This window comes from Pan paniscus, chromosome 12 (assembly GCF_029289425.2).
Source record: "Pan paniscus chromosome 12, NHGRI_mPanPan1-v2.0_pri, whole genome shotgun sequence".
Taxonomy (NCBI): Eukaryota; Metazoa; Chordata; class Mammalia; order Primates; family Hominidae; genus Pan; species Pan paniscus.
Window position 1 is genome coordinate 58044990 of NC_073261.2, and position 22595 is coordinate 58067584.

At 40.1% G+C, this 22595-nt stretch overlaps 1 long non-coding RNA gene across 1 annotated transcript; it reads right to left on the minus strand.

The window, feature by feature from the left end:
- Positions 1-17757: 17757 nt before the first annotated feature.
- LOC134728643 (uncharacterized) lies at positions 17758-22184 on the minus strand. The gene is made up of 4 exons (XR_010109262.1): positions 22060-22184; positions 21415-21484; positions 20986-21049; positions 17758-18090 (listed from the first exon to the last, which is right to left on the minus strand). It is a non-coding gene; the product is annotated as an uncharacterized LOC134728643 (long non-coding RNA).
- Between the last annotated feature and the right edge of the window lie 411 nt (positions 22185-22595).

Genomic DNA, 22595 nt, shown 5'->3' on the forward strand with positions numbered 1-22595 from the left:
TTAGAAATTGTTATAAAGTGTTGGGGGCTGAGAGTAGAGGGATCAACGTTTGATGTCACCTGAGCAAAACAGGAACAAATAAAAGGGTAATTTTCTGTATCTGCACTCAAACAAGTATTTTGCTATGTCTGTATAGTCAATGGAAACCACTCTTAGATTTACCAAGTCTGATTTCATAGTTAAATGTATCTCCTTTTGTTTAACTGACCAAGTGACTTCTAATTTGGAATGTCTTCACTGTTTGTCCTAGCATGATCAGAAGGCTTTAAAGAACCCTCACTCAGAAACCTCATATTATTTTTGGATGCCTACGGTGTAAAAGCACCCCCTGCGTTCCGAATAATTCATTTCAAGAAACATAGTATTAAGTGTTTAGTATGTGCCAGGCGCCTGAATAGGTGCAGGGGTAAAAATGTCTTGACACCAAGGAACCTCCGGCATTTGTGAATCTGCTGAACATCGCCATTGATGGACTGGATGCTGCCGCCTTTGCCCCTCCCCCTCCTGCCACGTGTCATCGCGCCTACTTAGCGACACCTAGTGGTCAGTAAAGAGAACTATCTGAATCAATGACGCCTTTCAGGACTTCTCTCAACAGAGTTTGACCAAGTTTTCTTCTGCTGTGTCAGATCCCTCTCCCAGATCAGATCATTAGAACCTCCTCCAGTATCTTATGTATATGTGTCTAGAATGACTTTTTTTTGAGACAGAGTCTTGCTCTGTCGCCCAGGCTGGAGTGCAATGGCCTGATCTTGGCTCACTGCAACCTCCACCTCCCAGGTTCCAGTGATCCTCCCACCTCAGCCTCCCGAGTAGCTGGGATTACAGGGACACGCCACCACGCCCGACTATTTTTGTATTTTTAGTAGAGACAAGGTTTCACCATGTTGGCCAGGCTGGTCTTGAACTCCTGACCTCCGGTGATCTGCCTGCCTTGGCCTCCCAAAGTTCTGGGATTACAGGTGTAAGCCACCACACCCAGCCTAGAATGACTTTTTAAGATCTCTTTCTGTACACATTTGATCAATAACCTTGGAAACGTTATTCTTGTAGTACATTTTATTGCTGTAAGGGAAAGTTAAGACTTCTGAATAAGCAAAAATGATTACTGAGCATCTCCAATGGAAAACTATGCATTCTTTACAGCACACCTTTCTAAGTTATTTGTTTCTATGGAATCTGTGTTTTTTCTTGTCTTGGAGTTATTTTAGAGCTCTGTAGATTGTGGATAAATACAAATAATTCTTGTCTATAAACATGCAAATAAATTCTGCCTGATGGAAGTTCAGTAGACTCCACCTTACCCCACACCCGCACTCCACCCCGCCTCCAATCGAAAAAGTCAACTTTGTGTCCATTGGTAAATGAATTTCAACGTTGTTTTACTCTATATAAATTGGTCTTTGACCTTTCCTTTGAACTGGTGGTGACTTCTGGCTAGTTTCCCCTTTAATTCATGAGTTAAATAAAATTTTGACATGTTTTCATTCTATTATATGTAAGAGTCATCGTTTTATCTTTTTCAGAGTTATTCTTTAGCATTGGTAATTCAAAAGAGACATTAAATTTAGCTGAGAAATATCAGACTACCTCTAGTGCTAAATATAAATTAAGTAAAAGGTGTCAAAACCTGTGAGAAGAGTCTGAGATGTTACCCTACTTGTAAGTTAACAGGTCAGCCTGCCTGTTTCAGGGATGCTCACAGAAGACTCAAGACTTCTGGAGTTTTGAGTGAGACAAAGGACTTTGCTACTCACAGCACAGTAAACAGAATTAGCTCCATATTGGTCTTGATGCTTTTTGGCCCTAAGTCTACCAAGGACAAAGTGGAGCAGCCTAGGTGGATGCTGCACATACAGAGGGTTCGCATCACAATTGAGGACCCAGAGCTTAGGGAACATGAATCTTTTGTAATGGGCTGCAAGCAAACCAGCCCAAACTTTGTCTCAGAGGCAGACCTTATTTTTATTATACTGGACAGTAAGTGAATCTGCCCTTTGCTCTGGAAGGAGACAACCTCTACCTTCAAAGCTGTTGTTCACTGTACAAGCATCCATAAAATAGAGTGCCTCTGCTTGCAAGTTGTACCTATACACAAAAAACCCATGGAGAACTTTCTCCCAACAAAAAGAAAGCATTAAGTTGTCTAATTCACTTAAACCTATTAGAGAATATCTAGTTGGTGCCCAATGGGCTTCAGTTCAAGAGAGGGAACTGAGCCCACATACTGAGTAATCCCCTTTCAACAGATACACAAATTCATATGGAAATGATTAAAGAATATATAAAAGTGTGAACATATACCCACTTGCTCAAAAGAAAGCACTTTCACACATATATTTCCTTGCTGTGTTAGTGAGAAGGCCTAGAAGCAACAACACCCTGGTAGTGTCAAGCACATCTAGCTCCCAGAACTTGATTACTAATACGATTCTCCAATAAAAGGAATGAGACGTCCTTGGAGAAATAGATGGCTCTAAGATTTCAGCAGGAAATGCAAAAGATGACCCTGAAGCATCCTGCGTACCAGAAAGTAAGAAAGTGCTAAAATTTTTAACTAAAAACACAAAAAACTAAAACCATGATGGTGATCAAAGGGACCAAAGAGCCAACTGACTGAGCACCTAGTGGCCAAAGCTAGAAAATTTAGAGCAAGAAAATAAAGAAAATAGTATTGGATTATAACCAAAGTCTAAAAATAAATAAATTAATGATTCAGTAAATAAATAAGAGAGAATACACAAATCTATTCCAAGATTCCAAGAATTCCAAATAAGTTATCTAGATTCTCCACCCTTAAAGAGGTGGAGCATGAATCCTCACTCCTTAACTATAGGCTGTGTATAGTGACTTTTTAAAAAGTACGGTACAGAAAGGAGAAAAAAGGAGTAACTTTATGGTGGGGAAACATGATAAATGCAACCTCAGCCAGAGCCAGGTGATCAAGGTTAACATCATGGTCATAAATCAGGTTATAGTATACACCCTTGGTATCTAATCATGAGAAAAACACTAGACCAAACCTCAATTGAGTGATAGTCTATGAAAGTCCTGACTAGTGCCCCTTAAGATTGTCAAGGTCATCAAAACCAAAGGAAGTCTGAGAAGCTGTCACTCCCAAGAGAAGCCTAAGGAGACATGGCAACTAAATGTCATATAATATCCTACATGGGATCCCAGAACAGAGAAAGGGCATTAGGGGGAAACTAAGTGTATCTAAAGAAAGTATGAACTTCCACTGGAGGTCGGGAGTTCGAGACCAGCCCGACCAACATGGAGAAACCCCGTCTCTACTAAAAATACAAAATTAGCCAGGCGTGGTGGTGCATGCCTCTAATTCCAGCTACTCCGGAGGCTGAGGCAGGAGAATCGCTTGAATCCAGGAGGCGGAGGTTACGGTGAACCGACATCATGCCATTGCACTCCAGTCTGGGCAACAAGAGCGAAACTCTGTCTAAAAAGAAAAAAGAAAAAAAAGAAAGTATGACCTTTTAAAATGATAAATGTATCAATTTTGGTTAATTAATAATGACAAATGTGCCCTGCTAATGTAAATGTTAATAATAGGATAAACTGGATGCGGGGTAAATGGGTACTCTGTACTATCTTAATTTTTCTGTAAAACTAAAATTATTCTAAAATAAAAAAGAGTCAAACGTGGTGGCTCATGCCTGTAATCCTAACACTTTGGGAGGCTGAGGCAGGCAGATCACCTGAGGTCAGGAGTTCGAGACCAGCCTGGTTAGCATGGTGAAACCCCGTCTCTACTAAAAATACAAAAATTAGCCAGGCGTGGTGGCGGGTGCCTGTAATCCCAGCCACTGGGGAGGCTGAGGTGGGAGAATCAGTTGAACCTGGGAGGTGGAGGTTGCAGTGAGCCGAAATCATGCCACTGCACTCCAGCCTGGTCAACAGAGCGAGATTCCATCTCAAAAATAAAATAAAATAAAATAAAATAAAAAATAAAAAGGTCATTTTAGTAAAAAGAAAGCATTTCCAATTCTTCTCCACTTTCTCATTTTCATCATGTACAGATGGAGATTCCAATGCAACCATTTCCATATTGTTATGTTCACATTCTCTTCATTCGGAAAGGCTTTAAATTAAGTAAGAATTCTTTTTTTCAGTGGGATCTTTGTTTGATCAGTTCTTCCTCTCCCCTTGAGGATTATGGAGTTACAGATGGTTGCTTTTTAAAGGATGTGCCTTTGTTAAGTTTAAGATTTTAATTCGGGGTATAATTCCCTGGTTGGAAAGCGTCCAGATTTCAGGTTTTTTATAGTATTCTTAAACAGAGGCATTACACCACCAATAACCACCAATAACGAAGAGAATGAATCCTCTAGAAGAATCTCATTAATACAGGTGAGCCCAGAGCTCTAACTACTGGAGGTGTGGACTGTTGAGGGTCAATGAGGACCAAATACCAGTCCTGCTAGAAATTCAGGGAAGTGCAGCAGGCCCAGTGCATGGAAGAGTACAGCCGGGCACTGGCTGCCAGCTCACACTTGCAAAGAGCCAACCACCTAAAGGAGTGTGGCTATTCTGCCTGCGAATGAGGGCAGTTGCTCTAATGAAAGGGCATGCTAGGGGGAGCTGCAGGTTTACAGAGCACCCTGTAGTTTGTTTACTGAACAGTGATGGCCATGAAGGCAACTGAAGGCTGAGATCCAAGCTGTGTGTAGCAAGCCCTCCAGCACAAGTCAAGGCTGCCCTGGGGAAGAGGTACCTTGTTATTGTGTGCAATAGTACCCTCCTCCAGCTAAACCCTGTGCTCATGGGTTTGCACCTGCCCAGATTTAATGAATCTAAAATTTACTTTCTGTTTGGGCTCGAATGATAGTGAGACAGTGAGAAAAAGGGCTCCCGAGAGAACCTCTGACCGGCCTGCACACTGGGAGGTTGGAGTGGGGCCTTGGGAGGTTCACGCCATTTGCAGTGGGTAGGAGCCTGGCCTCTCCTATTCCTGGGTGGTAACCTGGGATTCAGTCTGTGAGATGGGGGTCTGTTAACAGGAACCCCTCTTGCTTGGCTGAAAGAGTCTTTTTTCTTTTCTCCCAATAAATTCTGTAACCTTTCACCCTTTAAAGTGTCTGCGTGCCTAATCTTTCCTGGTCGTGTGACAAGAATCCGGTTTTTTTCCTACAGCAATAGGAACAGGAACAGAAGTTAACATCAATTCTAACATTGAAATATAGAGATCGGTCTCTTGAAGGACAAAGAGTAAACAACAACAACAAAAAAAATTAGCCCGTATAAAGAGTTGACATAGCTGAAAATGCAGCACATCCATAAAGGAGCTGAACCCAGTAGGGTACAATCATAAAATCATATTTTTTTCCTCAATACTCCCCGTTCTGACCATCAGGTTTTTCTCTGTCCCTTGGATGAAATCTTAGGCAGGTTTCACAGATTTCCTAATAACTCCTAGCTTTAATAAAATCCAAATCAGTCTAATTGCCATATAACTGTAGTCCAGTGTAATATAAAACACTATAATCCTTTTTTTAAAAAAAATTTACAGTGTTTCCCCATCTCCAGCTTAAAAACTGGAGTAGAGGGAGAAGGTAATGATCAGCGTCTTCACCATAGCCTAGCTCCCTGTCCAGCCCCATTTGCTAGGTCTGATTTTATGATTTCTCCAGGGTCAAAGGGGGAAGGTGAAAGATACATCATCAGGCCTGTCTCTTGAGCAGTTCCAGTGCCTGAGGAAAGGGGACAGTCTATTAGGCTTTGGGCCTTAACTCCTCATTCCTACACATCACTACAGCTTAATTTGAAAAATTCTGCTTTTCACGATAACCTAAGGGACCATCAAGATGCCCTACAGTGGGGCCCTTCAAGTGGCCCCACTCATTCAGTTGCCCCAGGCCCATGCCCCACTAGGGACAGCCCTCCCTGCGCTAGGTCTTGCCTGGTGAGCTCAGCCCCTGCATGGCTGGTGTACCAGGGCTGGCTCCTTCTCTCCTGGGATGTTCATGCTGGTTCTGCCATTGGACACAGAGGATGACAAACCTTTCAATGTGGACAAGGTGGCCCTTTCAGTGATTTGATTCCCACTCCCTGCTCAGCCTCAGGAGTGAGACCCTGCAGGCAAATTCTCTGTGAAGAGTCCCTCATCCTTCCTGTTGGTCCTCTTGGACAGGATTCTTTTTAAGCCAACCCCAGGCACGCTTCCCTCAAGGGATCTGCATCTGGCCCCACAATGTGAGCTCCCAGGCCTCCAGCAATGGGAGTGCAGTTCTGTTCCAGTGCCCCCTTTAAACCTTTCAGGTTGGGAACACTCTGAAGGTCTCCCTGAAACCTCCCTCCCTTGGTCTGAGGCAAGGGAAGCATGTCCATCCCTCCCAAATAGGGAGAAGTAGAGGAGTGGAGACTCCAGCACACTGACCAGGCTCCAGAGAAATCCTCTCCTCAATCTTCCCAATCACAGTACGCAGCAGTAGCCCAGCACTTGGCTGATCTAGCAGAACTTTTTACCCCTTTAGCAAGTCCTACATGAATGGTGGCTAGTTTAACACAGGGATCAGCAAACCACAGCCTGCAGATGATATTCCCCTCCACTCTTTCTTTCTTGTTAATTCTTTGTCCATGAGCAAAGAATGTTTTTTCCACTATTAAATGGTTTTAAAAATCAACAGAAGAATAACATTTTGTGACCCATGAAAATTATATGGAACTCACATTTCAGTGCCATAAATAAAGTGTTCCTGGGCCAGATGCGGTGGCTCATGTCTGTAATCCCAGTACTTTGGGAGGCTGAGGCAGTCGGATTACTTGAGGTCAGGAGCTCGAGACCAGCATGGCCAACATGGTGAAACCTCTGTCATCTTTACTAAAAATACAAAAATTAGCCAGGTGTGGTGGCACGCACGTGTAGTCCCAGCTACTTGGGAGGCTGAGGCAGGAGAATTGCTTAAGCCCAGGAGGCAGAGGCTGTAGTGAGCTGAGATCATGCCACTGCACTCTAGCTTGGGCAACAGAGCAAGACCCTGTTTCTAAATAAGTAAATAAATAAATAAAAATTGTTCTTGGAACACAGCCGTGCTTATTTGTCTCCATATCATCTATGGCCATTTTCACACTACAAAAGCAGGGTTGAGTAGCTGTGACAGCAATCATGTGACCCACAAAGCCTAAAATATTCATTATTGTGCCTTTCACAGGAAAAGTGTGCTGACCCCTGGTCTAGAAACTTACTCAGAATGTAAAAGTATTTGACACTAGTGAGTTCCTTTCTTGCACGGAGCTTCCGGCAAAACTCCAAGATCTGGTCCGATAAGTGGCTATAAATTCAATAATTCAAAAGCAGAGCAGAATGGAACTGCAGAAAGCAAAACTGACAAATCAGAAAACTAGCAACAAAATTTCCCAGACTCACAGCCAATCTATCATATATGTTTGAAGACTTTTCAAAAAGACATTTTCATGTGTTTAAGGGCTTGAAAAGTATACACACATATATCTTTTTGACTTTTTAGAAAAAGAACTTGATGAACTATATGAGCTAACCAAAAAAATTAATTACTCAAAATAACCCTAATCAGTTGGAGGAAGAAACATCAGTAAGAAGCCTGTTTGCTCACACCCAGAGAATGGGCTCTGGCAAAAGAATATATTTGAAAGCCTGTTTACGGGAGTTAAGTTGATTCTCACTCTCTCACGACCACAGCCCAGTGATTGCCCCACTCCTGTTATAATAGGAGAGGAGAGGTTTACTTCCTAGAGCAATGGTTCTCAAACATTACTGGTGTCAGGACCCTCTTTTTTTTTTTTTTTTTTTTTTTTTTGAGACGGGGTCTCGCTCTGTCGCCCAGGCTGGAGTGCAGTGGCGCAATCTCGGCTCACTGCAAGCTCCGCCTTCCGGGTTCACGCCATTCTCCTGCCTCAGCCTCCCAAGTAGCTGGGACTACAGACGCCCACCACCGCGGCCGGCTAATTTTTTGTATTTTTAGTGGAGACGGGGTTTCACTGTGTTAGCCAGGATGGTCTCGATCTCCTGACCTCGTGATCTGCCCGCCTCGGCCTCCCAAAGTGCTGGGATTACAGGCGTGAGCCACCGCAGGACCCTCTTACACTCTTTGCTTTTTTTTTTTTTTTTCCTTTTTTGAGACGAGGTCTCACTCTGTCACCCAGGCTGGAGTGCAGTGGCATGAGCTTGGCTCACTGCAACCTCCGCCTCTCGGGTTCAAGCAATTCTCCTGCCTCAGCCTCCCAAGTAGCTGGGATTACAGGTGCCCACCACCACACTCTGCTAATTTTTGTATTTTTAGTAGAGATGGGGTTGGTCTCGAACTCCTGACCTCAGGCAATCCGCCTGCCTCAGCTTCCCAAAGTTCTCGGATTACAGGCATGAGCCACCGCGCTCGGCCTATACTCTTAAAAATTGTTGAAGACTCCCAAGGAGATTTGGTTTACGTGGATCCTACTTATTGACATTTACCAATTAGAAATTAAAAACTGAGAAATTTAAAAAGCATTCATTCATTTTAAAATAACAATAATAATCCATTACAAGTTAACACAAATAAGATTTCTTGGTTAAAAATGTTTTGTTTTTCTAAAACAAAAAAAATCAATAATGAGTGATATTGTTTTACATTTTTTAAAGCATGTTAATATCTAGCTCAATAAAACAGCTGGGTTCTCATAGCTGCTTCTGTGTTTGAACAGTTGTGATACGTTGTTATGGTTGAAGTAAATGAAGAAAATATGACCTCACACAGATATGGAAAAGGAAACAGTATTTTAATAGTCTTTTGAGATAATTGTACATATTCTTCTTACAAACACACCAAAACTCAAAGTTTCTAAAGGTTAGTCATGATGTAAAATTTAAAGCCATATCAATAAACTTTTGGTGTGCAGTTATTTAAATTATTGATCTGCCTTGCACTTCAAATAGATTTATGTTATCCTTGCACCATTTTGTAGCATGATGCATTGATCATTTGAAAAATATTGGCTCACCAAGTTATATAAATCTTCTAAATATTGATGGCTTATTCCACAATATTTTTAAAAATCATATTTTTGAAAATATCATCCCCAATTTCATCACAATAATATTAAATTATTGGGAAACTGTCAAGATTATGGTAGCAGATACAAGTTTTTCAAGATTCTAATTTTCACTTGAAAGTTTGAATCATATCATCGGCAACCAATACCATTTTGTCTGAAGTGACAGGGTCATTTTATTCATTTTCAAGAAAATGTCTACCAAATACCCAAGTCTGAATAACCAGATTGCCATTTCTTTCAAGCAAAAATTGTGTTTCCACAAAAAAGTGGCTAGTTCAGCTCACAGCTCCAAGAATCACACATGTATGTTTTTCCTTTAGATATTATAATAACAGAGAGTATTATAAAGACATGCACTCAAGGGTAAAGATTTCATAAAAGATTTTCATAATAACTTTTACTGCATCTTCAAGGACATTTCGAAGTTTGCTTGCTTTTTTTCTCCACCCTGACTGAATCACAGTGAAAATTACACAATTTCTGCCTTGATTCATGCTAAGGTGTCAGCAATTTTACTCACCATTTTTTTTGCACTGTCAGTGCAAATGTTGACATAGAAAAAAAATCAAATAACATCTTGGTATTATTATGAAAATAGTTTTCACCTCTTAGACTCTTGAGTCTCAGAGACTCTCAGGAGCCTGTAGCCCATACTTTGAGAACTGCTCATTTCAGAGATGTTGAATAAGGAAGACAAGAGAGGATTCTAAGACAACCATCACAGCTAAAAATGGAGATAAAGCACATATGAAAACAGATAGATAAAGTCTGCATACCAGACAGTGAGATAATAGTCAGCTCACCCCCTCTTCTTGGGTCAGGGATATTGGTAGCCAGGCTAACACCCACCCAGAGCATGATTGGGGTGTACCTCTCTGGGGAAACGACTATCAGATATGACACTGAGGAGGCCTCCAACAAACGACCAGGTCTCTGCCCAGCCAGCCACTGGGAGCAAGATAAGTTGAAAAATACCACCCAAGCACAAGTAAGACTTTTAGTGCCTTATTTCTGAACTTGAATGGCATCAAAAGATAACTAGGCACAGGAAGAAAACCATTAAGATGAAGCTAGAAATGAAAACAAACAAGCAAATCACAAAGAACTGTGTGAGAAGAACAATGCAAGGAAGAAAAGAAAAAATAATTAATAACCTCAGAGAATTAACAGAATATATTGCACAAGAACTGGAAACATAATATTATATACATTCTTTTTAGCTTGTTTTTGTTACCCAGTATCACATTCCTAAAGTTCAAACATCACAGGCATTATGTTGATGCATATAGCTGTAGATGTATTCACTCATTTACACCTCTGTTTAACATTCTGTTCTGTGAATATACCCGATATTATTTATAGTTCTCCTGCGAATAGACATTTGAGTTATTTCCAGTTCTTTGTTTTTACAAATGTTCATCCTATGAGGATTGTCCTCTTGTGCTTATGTGCTCTCATTTATGTTGGAGATATACTGACGACTGGAACCACAGATATATTGAGGACTGGAACGGAGTTTCGCTCTTGTTGCCTAGGCTGGAGAACAGTGACACGATCTCTGCTCACTGCAACTTCTGCCTCACAGGTTCAAATGATTCTCCTTTCTCCTGCCTCAGCCTCCCATGTAGCTGGGATTACAAGTGCCTGCCACCACCCCCAGCTAATTTTTTGTATTTTTAGTGGAGACGAAATTTCACCATGTTAGCCAGACTGGTCTGGAACTCCTGACCTAAGGTGATCCACCCACCTCGGCCTCCCAAAGTGCTGGGATTAGAGTTGTGAGCCACTGTGCCTAGCCCACAGCGTCATACTTTACAAGATAACAACCACCAAATTGTTTCATAAAATTTACGCATTTATTCTCATATTGGCAGGATTCTATCAACAGTATTGTTAGACTTTAAAATTTTTGCCAATCTAGTGGATATAAAATGGTATCTCTGGTTTTAACTTGTCTTTTCTCGAATTACCAAAGTTATATGCTTATTAGCTGTCTCAGCATGAAAGTGGGTATTGTTAAATAAAACACCGGCTTACCCAAAGTACATATATTCCTCTCTCATGTGACAAACTATCTAAGGCCAGAACCACTGTACAGTCTGTGGAGCCAGGGCCCCTCAATCTGGATCACTGGTCCCCACCATAAGGTAAATTTTCTTGAAGGGTGCCCATGATAAAGACCCTGAAATCTTCTGCACAGCAAAAGAAACTACCATCAGAGTGAATAGGCAACCTACAACATGGGAGAAAATTTTCGCAACCTACTCATCTGACAAAGGGCTAATATCCAGAATCTACAGTGAACTCAAACAAATTTACAAGAAAAAAACAAACAACCCCATCAAAAAGTGGGCGAAGGACATGAACAGGCACTTCTCAAAAGAAGACATTTATGCAGCCAAAAAACACATGAAAAAATGCTCATCATCACTGGCCATCAGAGAAATGCAAATCAAAACCACTATGAGATATCATCTCACACCAGTTAGAATGGCAATCATTCAAAAGTCAGGAAACAACAGGTGCTGGAGAGGATGTGGAGAAATAGGAACACTTTTACACTGTTGGTGGGACTGTAAACTAGTTCAACCATTGTGGAAGTCAGTGTGGCGATTCCTCAGGGATCTAGAACTAGAAATACCATTTGACCCAGCCATCCCATTACTGGGTATATACCCAAATGACTATAAATCATGCTGCTATAAAGACACATGCACACGTATGTTTATTGCGGCATTATTCACAATAGCAAAGACTTGGAACCAACCCAAATGTCCATCAATGATAGACTGGATTAAGAAAATGTGGCACATATACACCATGGAATACTATGCAGCCATAAAAAATGATGAGTTCATATCCTTTGTAGGGACATGGATGAAATTGGAAACCATCATTCTCAGTAAACTATCGCAAGAACAAAAAACCAAACACCGCATATTCTCACTCATAGGTGGGAATTGAACAATGAGATCACATGGACACAGGAAGGGGAATATCATACTCTGGGGACTGTGGTGGGGAGGGGGGAGGGGGGAGGGATAGCATTGGGAGATATACCTAATGCTAGATGACAAGTTAGTGGGTGCAGCGCACCAGCATGGCACATGTATACATATGTAACTAACCTGCACAATGTGCACATGTACCCTAAAACTTAAAGTATAATAAAAAAAAAAAATGACAAAAGCAAGTGAAAAAATAAAATAGTTATCAACTGTAAAAAAAAAAAAAAAAAGACCCTGAAATCTCTTTTTACGGAGATGATGTATTCTAGCACCACCTTCCTCCATGCTCTCAACTCATGTTTTCAAAACCAGAATTGGGTAGGGGGCAGGCTGTGGTCCACCGCAAGGGAAAAGAGGTCCTGTTAGATGCAAGTGGCCTACAGACTCAAGAGTCCCATTAAACACTGACCAGTGCAGTATGGCATATTGTACTGTGATGCACGTTCAGGTTTAGGATAGAGGAAGGGAGTATTCTAAACCAGCGCAGTCAGAAAACTGGGCAGGTCTCTGTAGGAGCTTAGAAGTCCTGAGCAAAAAGCCCTGTGACTCCAGCAGTTCCTAGCAAGGTCTTCCCAAGCTCACCTCGGTTTTTACCTTTCTTTTATCTTTCAAGAGAGGCCCTCAAGGTAAAAGAAAGATTCCTTGGAATTGTAACATGGAGAAACATCACGGGTTTTGGACTCAGACAGAGTTGCATTCAAATTCCAGCCCTACCTCTTATCCTGGGCAAAGGGCTTTCACCTCTCTGAGTCTCAGATTCCTCACCTGTGAGATGAGATCTGTTGCAGAGAGCAATTGTAGCCTCCTCTAGGGTCGTTGTGAAGATTAAATGAGATCTTGACTAATGCCTGTGAGGAAGGCAATATGGAAGAGTGGTGAAGATCTTACCCGGGTTCTAACCCCAGCTCTGATATTTCCTGGCCATGTGACCTTGGGCAAGTTACTTGGCTTTTTTGTGACTCAGTTTGACTCAGTTTCCTTGTTTGTAACACCAGGGTAATAATAGTTCCCCACCTCATAAAGTTACGATGAGAAGTAAATGAGGTAGGTTGGGCACAGTGGCTCACACCTGTAATCCCAGCACTTTGGGAGGCCGAGGAGGGCAAATCACCTGAGGTCAGGAGTTTGAGATTAGCCTGGCCTACGTGATGAAACCCCATCTCTATCAAAAATACACATCTCAGCTGGGCATGGTGGCACACACTTGTAATCCCAGCTACCCGGGAGGCTGAGTGAGGCAGGAGAATCACTTGAACCCAGGAGGCAGAGGTTGCAGTGAGCTGAGATTGCACCACTACACTCCAGCCTGGGCAAGAGTGAGACTGTCAAAAAAAATAGAAAAAGAAGTAAATGAGGTAATTTGTATACAACTCTTAGCTGAATGTCAGGTGGATAGTAAGTGCTTAGTTAATATTAGCTATTATTTGTGTTTTTTTTAAAGTTAAAGCCCAAATGACAGCCTAGAAAAATATTTGAAATAAGTATAAAATATAAAAAGTTACTATTAACAACATAGGAAAAACTCCTACAAATCTAATATGAAAAGAAAATCTAAGAGAAAAAAATGAGGACAAAAGACAGGAAAACGTATTTTACAAAAGAAATATATAGATGGCCAATAATGATGAAAAATGTCCATCTAACTAGTAATTTTTTTTTAAGTTCCAGGATACATGTGCAGAATGTGCAGGTTTGGTACATAGGTATATGTATGCCATGGTGGTTTGCTGCACCTATTAACCTGGCCTCTAAGTTCCCTCCCCTTGCCCCCCAACCCCAACAGGTCCTGGTGTGTTTTTCTGCTCCCTGTGTCCATGTGTTCTCATTGTTCAGCTTGCACCTATGAGTGAGAATATGCAGTATTTGGTTTTCTGTTCCCGTATTAGTTTGCAGAGGATGATAGCTTCCAGCTTTGTCCATGTCCCTGCAAAAGACATGATCTCATTTCTTTTTATGGCTGCATAATATTCCATGGTGTATATATACCACATTTTCTTTATCCAGTCTATTACTGATGGGCATTTTGGTTCATTCCATGACTTCACTATTGTAAATAGTGCTGCAATAAACATATGTGTGCATGTGTCTTTATAGCAGAATGACTTATATTCCTTTGGGTATATTCCCAGTAATGGGATTGCTGGGTCAAATGGTATTTATGGTTCTAGATCCCTGAGGAATAACCATACTGTCTTCCACAATGGCTGAACTAATTTACATTCCCACCAAAAGTATAGAAGTGTTTCTATTACTCCACAGCCTTCCCAGCATCTGTTGTTTCTCGGCTTTTTAATAATCACCATTCTGACTAGAGTGAGATGGTATTTCATTGTGGTTTTGATTTGCAATTCTCTGATGATCCGTGATGTTGAGCTTTTTTTCATGTTTGTTGACTGCATAAATGCCTTTTTTGAGAAATGTCTGTTCATATCTTTTGCCCACTTTTTGATGAGGTTGCTTTTTTCTTGTAAATTTGTTTAAGTTCCTTGTAGACTCTGAATATTCGACCTTTGTCAGATGGGTAGATTGCAAAAATGTTCTTCCATTGCCTGTTCACTCTGATGATAGTTTCGTTTGCTGTGCAGAAGCTCTTTAGTTTCATTAGATCCCATTTGTCAATTCCGACTTTTGTTGCAATTGCTTTTGCTATGTTTGTCATGAAGTGTTTGCCCATGCCTATGTCCTGAATGGTATTGCCTAGGTTTTCTCCTAGTGTTTTTCTGGTTTGGGGTTTTACATTTAAGTCTTTAATTCATCTCGAGTTAATTTTTGTATAAGGTGTAAGGAAGGGGTCCAGTTTCAGCTTTCTGCATATGGCTAGCCAGTTTTCCCAGCACCATTTATTGAATAGGAGATCCTTTCTCCATTGCTTGTTTTTGTCAGGTTTGTCAAAGATCAGATGGTTGTAGATGTGTAGTATTATTTTTAAGGTCTCTGTTCTGTTCCATTGGTTTATATGTCTGTTTTGGTTCCAGTACCATGCTGTTTTGGTTACTGTAACCTTGTAGTATAGTTTGAAGTCAGGTAGCATGATGCCTCCACCTTTGTTCTTTTTGCTTAGGATTGTCTCAGCTATATGGGGTCTTCTTTGATGCCATAAAGTGTTTTTTTTTTTTCTAATTCTGTGAAACACATCAATGGTAGTTTGATGGGAATAGCATGGAATCTATAAATTACTTTGGGCAGTATGGTCATTTTCATGATATTGATTCTTTCTATCCATGAGGATGGAATGTTTTTCCATTTGTTTGTGTCCTCTCTTATTTCATTGAGCAGTGGTTTGTAGTTATCCTTGAAGAGGTCCTTCACATCCCTTGTTAGCTGTATTCCTGGGTATTTTATTCTCTTTGCAGCAATTGTGAATGGGAATTCATTCATGATTTGGCTCTCTGCTTGTCTATTGTTGGTGTAAAGGAATGCTTGTGATTTTTGCACATTGATTTTGTATCCTGAGACTTTGCTAAAGTTGTTTATCAACTTAAGGGGTTTTTGGGCTGAGATGATGGGATTTTCTAAACATAGAATCAAGTCGTCTGCAAAGAGAGGCAATTTTACTTCCTCTCTTCCTATTTGAATGCCCATTATTTCTTTCTCTTGCCTGATTGCCCTGGCCAGAACTTCCAATACTATGTTGAATAGGAGTGGTGAGAGAGGGCATCCTTGTCTAGTGCTGGTTTTCACAGGAAATGCTTCAAGCTTTTGCCCATTCAGTATGATATTTGCTGTGGATTTGTCATAAATAGCTCTTATTATTTTGAGATATATTCCATCAGTAGCTGGTTTATTGAGAGTTTTTAACATGAAGCGATGTTGAATGTTATCAAAGGCCTTTTCTGCATTTATTGAGAAAATCATGTGTTTTTTTTCTTTGGTTCTGTTTATGTGATGGTTTACATTTATTGATTTGCGTATGTTGAGCCAGCCTTGCATCCCAGGGATGAAGCTGATTTGATCTTGGTAGATAAGTTTTTTGATGTGCTGCTGGATTCGGTTTGCCAGTATTTTATCAAGTATTTTCGCATCAATGTTCATCAGGGATATTGGCCTGAAGTTTTCAATTTTTTTGTGTCATTGCCAGGTTTTGGTATTAGGTCGATGCTGGCTTCGGAAAATGCATTAGGGAGGGGTCCCTCCTTTTCAATTGTTTGGCATAGTTTCAGAAGGAATGGGACCAGCTCCTCTTTGTACCTCTTGTAGAATTTGGCTGTGAATCTATCTGGTCCTGGGCTTGTTTTTTATTGGTAGACTATTAATTGCTGCCTCAATTTCAGAACTTGTTATTGGTCTATTCAGGGATTCGACTTCTTCCTGGTTTAGTCTTGGAAGGGTGTATGTGTCCAGGAATTTATCCATTTCTTATAGATTTTCTAGCTTGTTTGCATAGAGGTGTTTATATTATTCTCTGATGGTAGTTTGTATTTCTGTGGAGTCAGTGGTGTTATCCCCTTTATCATTTTTTATTGTGCCTATTTGATTCTTCTCTCTTTTCTTCTTCATTAGTCTAGCCAGCAATATATCTATTTTGTTAATTTTTTCAAAAAACCACCTTCTGGATTCACTGATTTTTTTGCAGGGTTTTTGTATCTCTATCTCCTTCAATTCTGCTCTGATCTTAGTTATCTCTTGTCTTCTGCCAGATTTTGGATTAATTTGCTCTTGCCTCTGTAGCTCTTCTAATTGTGATGTTAGGGTGTCAACTTGAGATCTTTCTAGCTTTCTCATGTGGGTATTTAGTACCATAAAATTCCCTCTTAACACTGCTTTAGCTGTGTCCCAGAGATTCTGGTAGGTTGTCTCTTTGTTCTCATTGGTTTCAAAAAACTTGATTTTTGCCTTAATTTCATTATTAACCCAGGAGTCATTCAGGATCAGGTTGTTCAATTTCCATGTAATTGTGTGGTTTTGAGTGAGTTTCTTAATCCTGAGTTCTAATTTGATTGCACTGTGGTCTGAGAGACTGTTTGGTATTATTTCACTAGTAATTTTTTAAATGCAATTTAAAACAATGAGGATATGTTATTTATTGCTCTTCAGGCTTGGAAATTTTTTCATATTGATGACAGCCCACAGGCACTTTCATATACTATAGTGAGAATATGAGTTAATAAAAATCTCTTTGGAGAACAATGTGTTAGTACCTTTCAAAATTTTAAATGCATGCTATGAGACAGATCAACTACATATCTCAAGAGTCATATACTTCCCATATTTGCTTGTCCCTGAAAGAACAATTGTATTGATCCTTCTAAGAAAAGTCCATTCATTCTTCAAGATTTCACTTGTGATCTACACCTCAAATGCAATACTCTGACTCCTCTTTAAAATCCACCATGGGATTATTCATCTTCTTTAAATTTATGTTCTGGAGTGGAACTTAATCTATTTTTCATTTGAAAATCTAAATCAAGAGTTGGAGGATTACTTACCCATCCCATCTTCCCTCAACACATTTCTTTACCCTTTATCTCTCTTCCATTTGGCTGTTCCTGAATTATACCCTTTATAATAAACTGGTAAATCAGTAGTATTTTTGCTGAGTACAAAAAATTATTAATAAAAATAAAAATAAAGGGTTGGTACACCTTTTTTGTAAAAAGCCAGATAGTAAGGCTGGGCATGGTGGCTCACGCCTGTAATCCCAGCACTTCGGGATGCAGAGGCAGGTGGAGTGATGACCTAAGTGTTGTGGAATAAATGGTCAAATTTTTAATAAGAGCATGTTTAATAATGAACCATAAGCATTTCAATAGCAACAATTATACAGTGTTGATGATTTTATGGTATAGCTTTGGTGTCCAATTAACATACTATTCCACTAATGAGAAAGCGCCTTCTGCTTTGGTGTGGCTTCAACACACTGAAGGCTCCAGAAGACCAAGAAAGCTTTGTAGGAGCTTGGCCCATCAGCACTTCTGCTGGCAGCAGCACCATCACCTGGGCTCTGCAGTTGGGAGATGTGCTCTCAGTGCAGAGGTCAGTTCCGAGGGTGTCAGGTATCAGGCATCTGCAGCCTGGATGCAGCAGAATCCAGGCATCACCTGCTGCGGTGGCTGCACGGCTGCAGAAGAGAATCGTAAGGAGGGGCAATAGAGGAAACCCACAGTGACTGATAGAATTAAGCCCATGAATCCATGTGAGTCATCCACAGAATCTCCAAAATACACAGGAGACCCAGAAAGGGCACCAGAGTTGCCATCACAGAAGATATGGGCAGAGCACTAGAAATACCATGTGTAACTGTTCTTGTGATGCTAGATTTTCCGCAGACTTGCATGGCTGGGGACACACTGGATCTATATCTACATCATGGTCACTAGATACCGAGGGTATCTTCAGTCTCCGACTTGTTCAGACAAGTTCTTTCCTAAAATGAGCTTCTTAGGATAACAGCTGCTTGGAGTTCCAGTTGTCACCCAACCTTCTAACATTTCCTGCCCATGTCCAGATGAGCTAACTGGCATTAAGTGTAGCTGAGGTCACTGAAAAGATTTTTAAATAAGCTATTTTAAAAGTTACTGACATCATCAGCTCATAGCTGTTATTCCTGGGTCAGCACAACCTCCTCTCTGCAGCAGCGGCAGTCCTTGCTGGTTACTGCCTGGCTGCGCTGCGCGGGACATGGAGCTAGATGTGGTGTCCCCAGCGCGGTGAGATCTCACGCCCTGTCGCTTCCCACTCCCCATAAAAAGTGGAGGAAACTGCTTCCCAATGGCATTTAGACCAAATGAAATGTCAGATCACAATTCAGTTCTGAGAATATTTTGACATTCTAAAGTTTAGAAATAATATGAATAATATGTATATATTTTATTCTGATTCAAGTAGATTTCACATTTCTTTAAAAGATACTTCAGTCTCATGCATAGGGGAAAAAGTTAAAATCTGAGTTTATTTACATATTTACCAAATAACTTTCGGAAGGGAGATTGGACTAGATAACATCTAAGTTCCAGCCCAACATCTAGATTCTGAAATTCTATAAAATAAATAGGATTCATTCACATTTTGTTTATTTTTGTATAGTTTAATCTTTTCAAGTGCATAGCTTATAGGCTATTCAGAACAATAGCAAAAGAGAAATAATTCACTTCTTCCTGGGAGGGACAGATGTCAATGCATCTAAGGCTTTTGTTAATCTTCCAAATGCTATCAACCTTTTTAAAAATGGTATGATTCTTAACACCTCGATCAAAATGAATCCACAGTAATAGTAACAGCTAATGTATATTGAATGCTCACTATATGTTGGCATTGTGCTAAGCCTTTTACTTATTTTTTAATCTCATCTAATCCTCCCAATTTAATAAGGCAGCTATCATTATTATTATTCCTGTCTTACACATAAGGCAGCTGGGACAGAGAAGTTAAATAACTTGCCCAAAGCAACTCAGCTTATTTGGGTAACAGTAGGGACGTGATCCATGTCTGCCCCACTCTAGAGCCTGCAAGCTTCAAACAACACCCAGCATGCCTACGCCCCTAGGCTGTGTTGTTTGGCAGCCAAAAGAAATCAATCATTAAATTAACATCAACTCCCAAAAAGAGCCACATTTCCACAGGATAAACAAAGCTTCTTTGACTCTTCATTCTTAGGGAAAAAAATTGCTTCCTGTGTATTTCATGTAGAAGGCACTGAATAAAATATCTCTATAATAAATGCAGTCTTAGATTTTGTATAGCCATTTAAAAAAATCTCTCAACAGATCCTAAGTAAGGAAGTAAATGCTCAACTTGAAAAAGGCCCAGACTGGGAGCCTCAACTTGAAAAAGGCCCAAACTGGGAGCAGTGGCTCACACCTGTAATCCCAGCATTTTGGGAGGCATAGGCAGGTGGATCACATGAGGTCAGGAATTCAAGACCAGCCTGGCCAACATGGCAAAACCCCATCACTACTAAAAACACAAAAATTAGCTGGACGTGGTGGCTCGTGCCTGTAATCCCAACTACTCGGGAGGCTGAGGCAGGAGAACCACTTGAACCCGGGAGGTGGAGGTTGCAGTGAGCCGAGATTGCACCACTGCACTCCAGCCTGGTGACAGAGCAAGTCTCCATCTCAAAAAAAAAAAAAAGAAAAAAGAAAAAGGCCCTGCTTCTGATCGGTGTTAAGACAATAGGAGCCATATATAAAACTCTCTAATCATCTGTCTTTCAAAACTGTAATTGGAAAAATAAGAAGAAATAAACACACAGGCACACAAATGTCAGATGAATATCCTTTAAAAAATCCTCCACATAAATCATTTTTCATCGCAATGATTGGGATAAAACTTGAAAGACTCTACTCTCAGGGATCATTTTGATAGTTCGTTACTAGGATAAAACTTGAGCATCAATAGTTTTGAGATCATAGTTTTTGACAAAGCCCTAAAGTGTGCATATTCTATGTGGCCAATAAAGAGTAGATATGTACACTTTGAAATGTAATCAAATTATTATTCAATAAATAGTGGTGTTGTAACAGATAATCAAATGGGAAAAAAGGTAAATTTATATCAAAATAATTCCAGATAGATAAAAAATGTAAACATTAAAAATGATACCAGGAAAGTTCTATCCAAAAACCATGGGATAAAATTATTTTTATAATTTCATAATGGAGATGCCATGAGAGATTAATAAACCAAGTTACATAAAAGTAAAAAAGTATGTATGAGAAAAACATCACAAGCAAAATAAAAAGACAAATGTCAAATTGGAAAAAAAGTTATTACAGATCATGGACAAAAGGTTAATTTCTCTAATGTACTAGGAATTCATACAGAGAAATATGATAAAGACAATAGAAAATGAATAAAGGACATGAAATGGCAGTTTACAAGAAAGACAGTTCAAATGATTCTTAAGCTTGTGAAAAATGTGTGATGCAATTTATAATAAAAGGAATGCACAACGGAATGATGAGATGCTATTCTTCACATATCAAATGGTTCAAATGCAAAACTTAGATTGTACCTTGTGTTGATGAAGGTAGGGGAGAGTAGTCACATTGCTGGTAGAAATGCAAAATGGAGCAACTCTGCAACAGGAAATTTGGCAATATTTACCAAATTATAAAAGCACATATACTTTGACTCAGCAAATCTTCTTCTGAGCAATTGTCTTAGGGATATACTTAGCTGTGTGCAAATGATAAATACACAAGGACTCCCCTCACTAAGGTATAAAGCAGCACCTTCCATCATCCTCTATCTCTTTCTATTTTATTGAACATATCATAATATTTATCATTACTGTCTTGATGATATACCTGGGTTTGTGTGTATCCCCATCAAAAGTATGCCGGTGACTAAAGGGGTAAACCGCAGGCCTGCTTGGAGAGATGACCCCGGGATTGCCTTCTGAAAGCACAATTTCCTTGCATAAATGTCAAATATTACATACCATGAGTTGGTTATCTGTCTTGTTTACTGGAAGAGCAGCAAAGTGGCACTTAAATCTTGGCTCTATGTAACTGAAATCATATCAAAAGGCAAGTGGAGTATTAGGGAAGTACATTTTCTGTTTCAAAATAAGTTACACATACTTTGACCTGGTTCATGGTAACTGCATTCCCAGCAAGTAGTTTTGGGACTACTGATGCAATCAAAGACGTTTGCATGCTGTTTCCCATCTACAGAGTAAACTTAGTGTTAGACTCAATCCCATTGTGTCTTACTGATTGAATGCCCAGTATGATACCTGGAATTACTGCTGGTGATGGACAATACATCATTAGGTAGGCTGAAACCCCAGCATCTAGAACAGGACCTGGCACATATGAGGAACTCTCTAAATAATCTTTAAACGAAGAATGAATGAATGAATGAATGAATGAATACATCGTTATGTGAAAAAAGGCAAGGTCCTTGCCTCTGCCCTCCCTTCCTCACTGATATTCCGCCCTGCAAATCCTAGCCAGGACCCCCCTAACCCTGATTGCTTCTTCCTTAATTTGGTGAGTCGGCCAGGCTCTGTTTCAGTTCTCCTTCCTGCCCGGTGGCCCTGAGTTGGCTCCTGACAGTGAGCTGCAACCATCACAGGGCTCACCTTATTGGCTTCCCTCCTCCCAGGTTTCACAGTCCTATGTTGCCTGTTGTCCACTGTCTGAAAACAGTTGTTATATATACTTTTTCAATTTTCTAGTTGTTTGTTACAGGAGGGAAGTTCTTGCAGCCTTTAAACCTTCACTAGAAGAAGCACAAGAAAATAATTTTTTTCTTTAAAACTCCTCCAAGAGTGATAAAGAGCATCTCCAAGGTCAATTTAAATAGTACTGTGGTCGTGTTAAAAACATACACGCACACACACACACACACAAACCCAACTCTCATCTTTTAGAGGTTCTATTGAAATATTTATGAACTAAGGAATAACAATTTTTGAGATTTGCTCAAAAATATAGGCAAGAGTGAAATTGCATGGGAATGTGTGTTGGTCATGAATTGGTAATTCTTATAGTTGGGTGATGAGTTCAGTCTACTTTTTCATGTTTGCAATTTTCCATAATAAAAAGTTTTCTTAAATGAATTTATAGGAATCTCTATGTTTATTGCCCACTAAGTGACTTCTACTGTGTCTACTTG